Below are 7596 nucleotides of genomic sequence, written 5' to 3' on the forward strand. Positions count from 1 at the left end.
TGCAGCCATATGGATTCTGAGGGCCCCTTCCCTTAAGCACCTTCGCTAAATAAAGAATTATGTTGTTAATGGATTATTTCTGGTTACACGACCGTCGAGTAGCTGGTAGTACGCATCCAATGTCCTGCACATCATCCTGAGAAGACCATCGTAGTATATAATGGTGTCCTCACCCTTGGCTCTATTACAATAGCTAGCGTGAGATGCCACTTGGAAATGTTTTACAATCTTCGTCTACAAAGGCGGAGGCAATGAAGTAAAAACTGTAGTAGCATGGTAGTAATGGAACTAATGGTAGTCGATATAGTCGACCAAAATTTCGTTATAGGATTCAGGTGAATTACTGTTCTTTAATGTAGTTTGCTATTGTTTTTTCTTCAGGCCTTACCGGTGTTTTATGGGAATTTTTACTGTAAAAGTCCTAAGTATTCACTAAATCACTAATTATCGATGGGCAGGAAAGCGACATTTGAAAAATAACAAACGCATAAATAAAAGTATTTCAGAGAATCAGGTTGTACTGTTGGTAAATATATAATTTTATCCGCACAATAGCACAGTTTTAAATAATGTCTATAATGGAGTGGTTATAGCGTTGTGGTACGTGTGAGCTCATTGTAGGTTACGGTTGTTACCACGGACGCCTCAAGTTACCAATCACAATTATCTAGCGCTGTGCCACATCTTAGTGGTTCGTTGATAGTATAAGCAATATCTGCATAGAATGATCATATAATTTAATGGTTATCAATGAGTTTGGGAAGAAAGGACAGGAGCCCATGACAAAGTTTTGTCAGCCCCTGACGGGTACTGGCAAGGTGCAACTAGAAGCGCATTAAATGAGTGAGATTCAGTTTCAGATCCTGGTACAGTACAAAGTCTTAACTCATTACGTACAGCCTATATCATTATGTTTAGTTGTCTGGCGCATATGTCCATCCTTCTGCTACTTCACGTAGGCTTACAACAATGTCATATTCCTGAGTTTCGATACCTCGCGTTACGTGTTTCTGATAATTTATAGTCAGCTTTAATAAATTCCTGAAGAGTTTTAGTTAATACTTTCACTCTCATCATGAGGCGTGCAGAAACGGGACCACCTATGGGACAGGGAAGACACCCTTTCTGCGTCTAATTTTTTCATCTACAGCCAATAAGAGCCCTTAACATTTCCCGTGGTGAGACCTATACTTCTTGGACCCTTGCATTTCGGTCGTAACACTTTAAAGGACTGTCTATTATAATTATCCGGGCTGACATGGATCAAAAAAAACTTGAGGCATTTACAGTTGTGATTTTAACAATGAAGTGAAAATGGTCGCTGTTATGGAGTTGATTTTCATGCGAATAATTGTTACTGCTATTAATCTGAATTAATAATTATTAGCAACCTCATTAAAATGGTATCTGTCAACCGGTTAATAATGCGTGCTGACTGACACCAAACAAAAGCCGTAAATGGTTTTACAACGTGTGTTAATTATCCCTCTCTCCCTAGTGCCGCTCCCTGTCATCCCACACAACAACCACTATCTCCTTTCCAATGTGTGGATTCCTGGTTTACTTTTATTACAGTGTTATTCATTCCAAAATAGTACAATGCGACACGAACGTGCTCCTCACGACCGTATAAACAAAATGGTGATATAGAGTTGCAGGAATTCTGGGATGGCTACAGTTTCATAGAAAAATAAAGTGTTTAGGATATGGAATAAAAAATTCAAATATGATGAAAAATAAGTGCTGGGTTTCCGTAAAAACGGTAGGCGACTTCGTAGAGGGCTACGAAATTATGCTGTACAGCGAGAAAATGGAAATGAGTTTATAGGACACTGATGAATAAACGAAAATATCAAGCAGTCTGCCAACTACTGAAAGACCGGAAAATTAAAAGTTACCAGGTAAAGCTAAGATTGTTAGCATGTAGACGTCAGTAGTGCCTATTAAATAACAGGAAGAGGCTTTAATGTCGTCTGTCAAAATGACGTTTTAAATTTTGGCTAGTATCGACACCTTTTCATGCGGGTTTGGAAGATGAGGACAATAAGCTCAAATTTATGTCTTAGGATAGAAGCTCCTCATTATTTATGCACTATTCCCCAACATGTTTCGCTCAGAACAACTAGAGTTCACGTTTGATACACTGAATTAGGTAACACTTAAATGTTTCGTCTAATCAAAATTTTAATCGCGTTACAGATTGACATATGTGCTTAATGGCGCTTGTCACTTCAACATAAAAAGTATTTGATGTAGAGCTGTGAAATTTCGGTAATACTGTCTAGGTAACATATATAAGTGATTAACACTGCAAGGTCACAGGTTAACGTAAGCGCGAGAGAAACCATTGCTAATATGAAATGCTGGTCTGTTAATAACCGCTATAACCGCCAGAATGTTGAATGCAAGTATGGAAACGTACATGCATTGTGTTGAACAGGTTCTGGATGCCAGTTTGTGGGATAGAGTTCTATGGCTGTTGCACTCGGTCGGTCACTACAGGGAATGTTAATACCGGTTGTAGATGACGCTGGAGTTGCGGTCAGATAATGTCCGATATGTGATCGATTGGAGACAGATCTGGTGGCCGAGCAGGCCAACGCAACATGCTGATATCTGGAGGGCATGTTTGATTACAACGGTGGTACGTAGGCGAGCGTTATGCCGTTGGCAAACACCCCCTGGAATGATGTTCATGGCCAGCAGCGAAACAGGTCGAATCATCAGATTAATGTACAGATTTGCAGTCAGGGTGCGTGGGATAACTACGAGAGTGTTCCTTTGTCATACGAAATAGCAGCCCAGGGCCTAGCTCCAGGTGCAGATCCATTGTGTCTAACACGCGAACAGGTTGGCGGCAGGTCCTCAATTGGCTTCCTTCTAACCAACACACGGCCATCAGTGGCACCGAGGCAGAACCAGCTTTCACTGGAAAATACAACAGTACTCCATTCTACCCTCCAATGAGCTTTCGCTTGACACCACGGAAGTCGCAAATGGCGGTGGTTTGCGGGCCAGTAGAATTCACGCTACAGGGCCAGGAAATGTCCTTGAAGTGACCGATTTGTAACAAGGACATTATATATATGCAGATCGTATACCATCGGGACCATGCAGCTGGTTAGAATGAAATTACAATGAAATAAATACCCCTAGCTGCATACAGGAATTGATTTAAGCCAACGGGGCAGTTGAAAATGTGTGCCCCGACCGGGACTCGAACCCGGGATCTCCTGCTTGCATGGCAGACGCTCTGTCCATCTGAGCCACCGAGGACACTCATGATAGAGTAGCTGCAGGGACTTACCTCTGGCACGCCTCCCGTGAGACCGACATTCGCAACTTATTGTCCCGAAACTACGTTCATAGTTCCCCCTGCCCATCATACTCATTACTCGCAGCTTTACTGCCGATTCCCGTAAGAGTTCAGGCACTGTTTGTGCATCCGCACAGAAGAAGATGGTCAAATTTCCGATGAGCCTTATATATGGTATCTGTTCTTTCGGACATGTCCTCTCGATGACTCATGATAAACTTATCAAGATGTAATAAATTCAGCGGTTTTAGTAATTACTATTCCCAAAGAGTGCATACTGGCCTATAGTTCATTCTTACGCTGATTAAAACATTTTGTCACTTTAAAGCTTAAAAGCATGAAGAGCCCACCAAATTCAACATCTTGATCCCATGAGCGGATTATCGTTGACACCATGAACGCTGTTGAAAGGTTCACGATTAACAATTTGTTTCTGCATCTTCTTCCCTATGTAGTACCTTTTCCAGTTTTTTTCAGGACTCCTGTCTTGTATTTATCTTATTTATCATTATTTTATTGAATTCATCTATTTCGTTTGTTATGCACGGTCCGTTCAAAAAATCCGAAGACTGATCTTATTCCTTGCCTGTAAGCAACTTCAGTGCAGTTACTACGGTGGCGGCTTGAACTAACAACTGTGCATTCGACTAGTTAGTTATCAGCAGGCTGTACTAAATCGTGGACGTATGCTCGTAGTGTGTCACCGTAGTTGTGTCACATTGCAGTGGAGGAACATCTATAAATCAATTGTTCAAGACATTCTCCAGAATTTTTAATACTTCTGTAACAAACATTCGAGCATGTAGGCTATCCTCTATATTTAAGAATTGAAATACAAGAAATCCTCACGAGTAACGAGACTTGTTGTATAATGTCAATAGGAACCCACCACAAAACGAGACAAAGGGCAGAAATTCAAATGAAGGGTCAACGCTTTGACGACATATCCGAAATTGAAGCCAATATAATGCGCGAGTTGAACAACAACGCAAAGAAGGACTTTTCTTTCATTCTGTTGTTCTACGAACGTTCCGTGCGCTGTACTCAAGGTGTGGGAGTGAATATGTGGAACACCTGAAGCGTTGAAGCCACCTTTGAATTTCTCTCTCTCTCTCTCTCTCTTTTTTTTTTTTTTTTACTAATACAGCCTTGAAACTTTTGGACTGACGTATAGTCTATATTGTAGTATTTAAATTATGTTATTAGGGCAGGACACCGGTCGTCACAGGTGCCATTGGAGCGACAGTGCATTCTGCAATAGGTTGCGATTGCACCGAAACACTGCGACCCTGTGGCTGGTCGGAGTGCTGCATAAGGCTACTTGAATAGACACCTGTCTATACTGAAGTATCCAGGACTTTTAACACTGCTGTAACAAACATTCGAGCATGAAGGTCATCCTCTATATTTAAGAATACAATGAATTCATCACAAATGGTCTTCGTCGACCGTCACAAACAAGTAGCAAACATTGTATCTAGTCTCTAATTGGAAAATAAGTTCACGAGTAAACAAGTACTTGGAACACAAATCTTGGTTGAGGAATCTATACAATGAAAGCTTCTTCAGTCAGAGTTCCTTCTTCGCTAATTTAACTACCAATTGTTTAAGTCTTTGCTCTCCTTGAGCAGAGCATATTAGAACAGAATAACACGTAAGTTACGATTTGTACGGATTCACAATGTCTACAGTCTTGCAGAATGAGCCTGAAAGAATACCAACAGGCCTGCGAGCAAGTTCCCGAGGTTCCTTGGCGGCGAAGGCAGCATGCGGTCGAGGCGGCGCTGGATCCGGAGCAGATTTCTTCCCTCGGCTGGTGGCGACGTAACTGCCGTGATCAGCGCGGGCGAGGTCCAATAAAAATCCACAAGGCGGAGGTACACTCCCTCCTGATTGGCTGTACGTGACACTGGCGGATGCAGCAAAAGGTTCGTGGCAGGAGCGACCCCTCTTGCTGATTAACACGCCATCTGTGCTTCGGTCCGGTGTACACGAAGGCGCTCTGCAGGTCGCGCAGCAAATGGCGGAACCGGGACGTCGTGTAGTCGCAGGAGCTGGGCAAAACCAACACAACGCCGGTGTGTTGCAGTGTGGCGTCGGCACCTGACGGCTTTTGTGACACCTCATACACCACATATAAGGCCTACGAGAAAGACAAACCGCAGCGCGTACGTCACGAAGGCAGGCCCGAGCTACCTCGTTTGCTCAGCTCAGCAGACGAAATTCGTTCCTAATCGTGTTACCTCGTAACGAGCGTTCGTTATTGTACTGAAATCTGTTTTAATAGAGTCTTACTGACTACTTGTACTATGACAAAATACACAACCGTGCAGTAGCTGTAATTTAAGATCTATGCTCTGCATAAATGATATAACAGCTCATTTATAGCATTTACTCTCTACTATTTAACAGTCCTCATTTCATACAAGATGTAGTGCCTCATCTAACCGATAAAATTTTATGCTACGAAGTACAACCGTAACAGATTATTAGTAGGCATATGGACTTTCGTTCGTTGTAGGACTAATAAACAATACGACTCCATAATAGCGAATTCCAGTAGAAGAAGCAATTCTCATTTGTACGTAAACACGCAATTACGAGTTAACTGGTGCAGAAGCGTTGTTTGTCTGCTGAGCTGAGCGAGCGTGTCAGGCCTACCCTCCTGACGCACGCGCCGCGGCCTTTCTTCACTTGGGACTCGCTACCACTGTAACTGCACGCCCAGGCGCCAATCACATCTTTTACCCGTCCAGATGCGTAGTGGCCCGGAATAGGCCGGGTCTTTACAGTTTTAATAGCTTCATTGTCATTCAGTAGCACTACAGCCTCTTTTATGACGACTGTCAGTTATGGTTTGATGATGACCTAGTAAGTTGAAGCTGTTAAGAAATTAGTACTGTGGAACATCTTCAGTTTTGTATTTTCATTAAAAAATGAAGCTGTTATACCTAGCAGCAGCGAATGATACAATTAATACTCTACTCTGCCCATTGACGTAAACTAGATGTAACGCTTATTATTTCACCAGACACTAAAAGTTTGGAGGTATGTCAGCTATGCCAAAGATATTTATTACCAAATTACAAGTGGTACTGGCTTAATCAAGTGCTGTTCCAGCAGACTCGATGCATTTGGACAGTAATCTATTTATTTCTTTTATTTATCCACACCTTAAACTTGATTTTTAAGGTCGACGTATGTGGATTAGATGGCCTTTAGTCTCTCTGGTGCCGACTGCCAACTTTGGCCACTATTACTACGCTACCGCACAGGATATCTTTCATTGGTTAAATAGGTAGTTTTAATTAACAATAACCTAAGAAATGCTTCAACAACATCTCTGTTTATTGCTAACAATAGAACCTTTTGGAAGATAGCCGTTGCAATTCCTCGACTTCTTTTCTTTTGTTCGTCAGCAGTCTTTTGACTTGTTTGATGATGCCCGCTAATCTCTTCACCTCAGATTATCAGAGTTGCCCTTACACCAGTGGTCAGCAAATTTTGTTGCTCAAGACATTGTGGCGTGGCACCTCAGTCTGCATGTATACCAACCATATTATTAATTGAAGACTGGAAATGAGAAAGTTACTAACATTTGTCAGGAGAATCAAGAACCATTGTATGTCTTTTTGTATATAATTTACTTCCACCCAAAAAATTTAGAAGGTATTCTGTTACCACAGAATTATGCTGCCCACTTTATGACTGCAAACGGTACTGAGACAAATGAGAATAGTAGTTTATTAAGAAAGTTATACTGCTGTGCCATGGAACTCACTGGTTCTAAGTGCAAATAAGAAATTTTTGTTTCAGATGCCATTAATATTGAGGCACTACGTTTTATTTGTGACAATACAAGTACAAAAACAGAGCAGTAATATTGTAACTAGTAGAACTCTAGTGAACAAAAAACAATTTAAATTTCTTTTAAACTCTTTACAAGAGAGTAATAAAATTAAATTCAAGGAAAAAATCTCTCAGTGTACACTACATTCCTACATAACTTTATTCTTGGGATCATATGTTGCAAAGTTTATTGTAAAACTCCCTGTGCTGTTGAGGAAGAAATGGCTACATCGTCAACAGTTACTTCTGTTTTGCAACTCATAAACATGGCTGGAGTTTCAGATGACGCACAAAACTGAATGCAACTGACATGGCCTTTCCCCTATTAAATACATTGATCTTTTACATTCTCGTTTTTCAGAGTAAGATTTTTATATAACCATTTAAGATGGATGAATACGAGAGCCGGCCGGTGTGGCCAAGCGGTTAAA

At 41.3% G+C, this 7596-nt stretch overlaps 1 non-coding gene across 1 annotated transcript; it reads right to left on the bottom strand.

Moving 5' to 3' along the window:
- Positions 1-3202: 3202 nt before the first annotated feature.
- Trnaa-ugc (transfer RNA alanine (anticodon UGC)) lies at positions 3203-3276 on the bottom strand. Its single transcript has one exon. It is a non-coding gene; the product is annotated as a tRNA-Ala (tRNA).
- Between the last annotated feature and the right edge of the window lie 4320 nt (positions 3277-7596).

The sequence above is a fragment of the Schistocerca serialis genome, chromosome 2, assembly GCF_023864345.2.
Source record: "Schistocerca serialis cubense isolate TAMUIC-IGC-003099 chromosome 2, iqSchSeri2.2, whole genome shotgun sequence".
Taxonomy (NCBI): Eukaryota; Metazoa; Arthropoda; class Insecta; order Orthoptera; family Acrididae; genus Schistocerca; species Schistocerca serialis.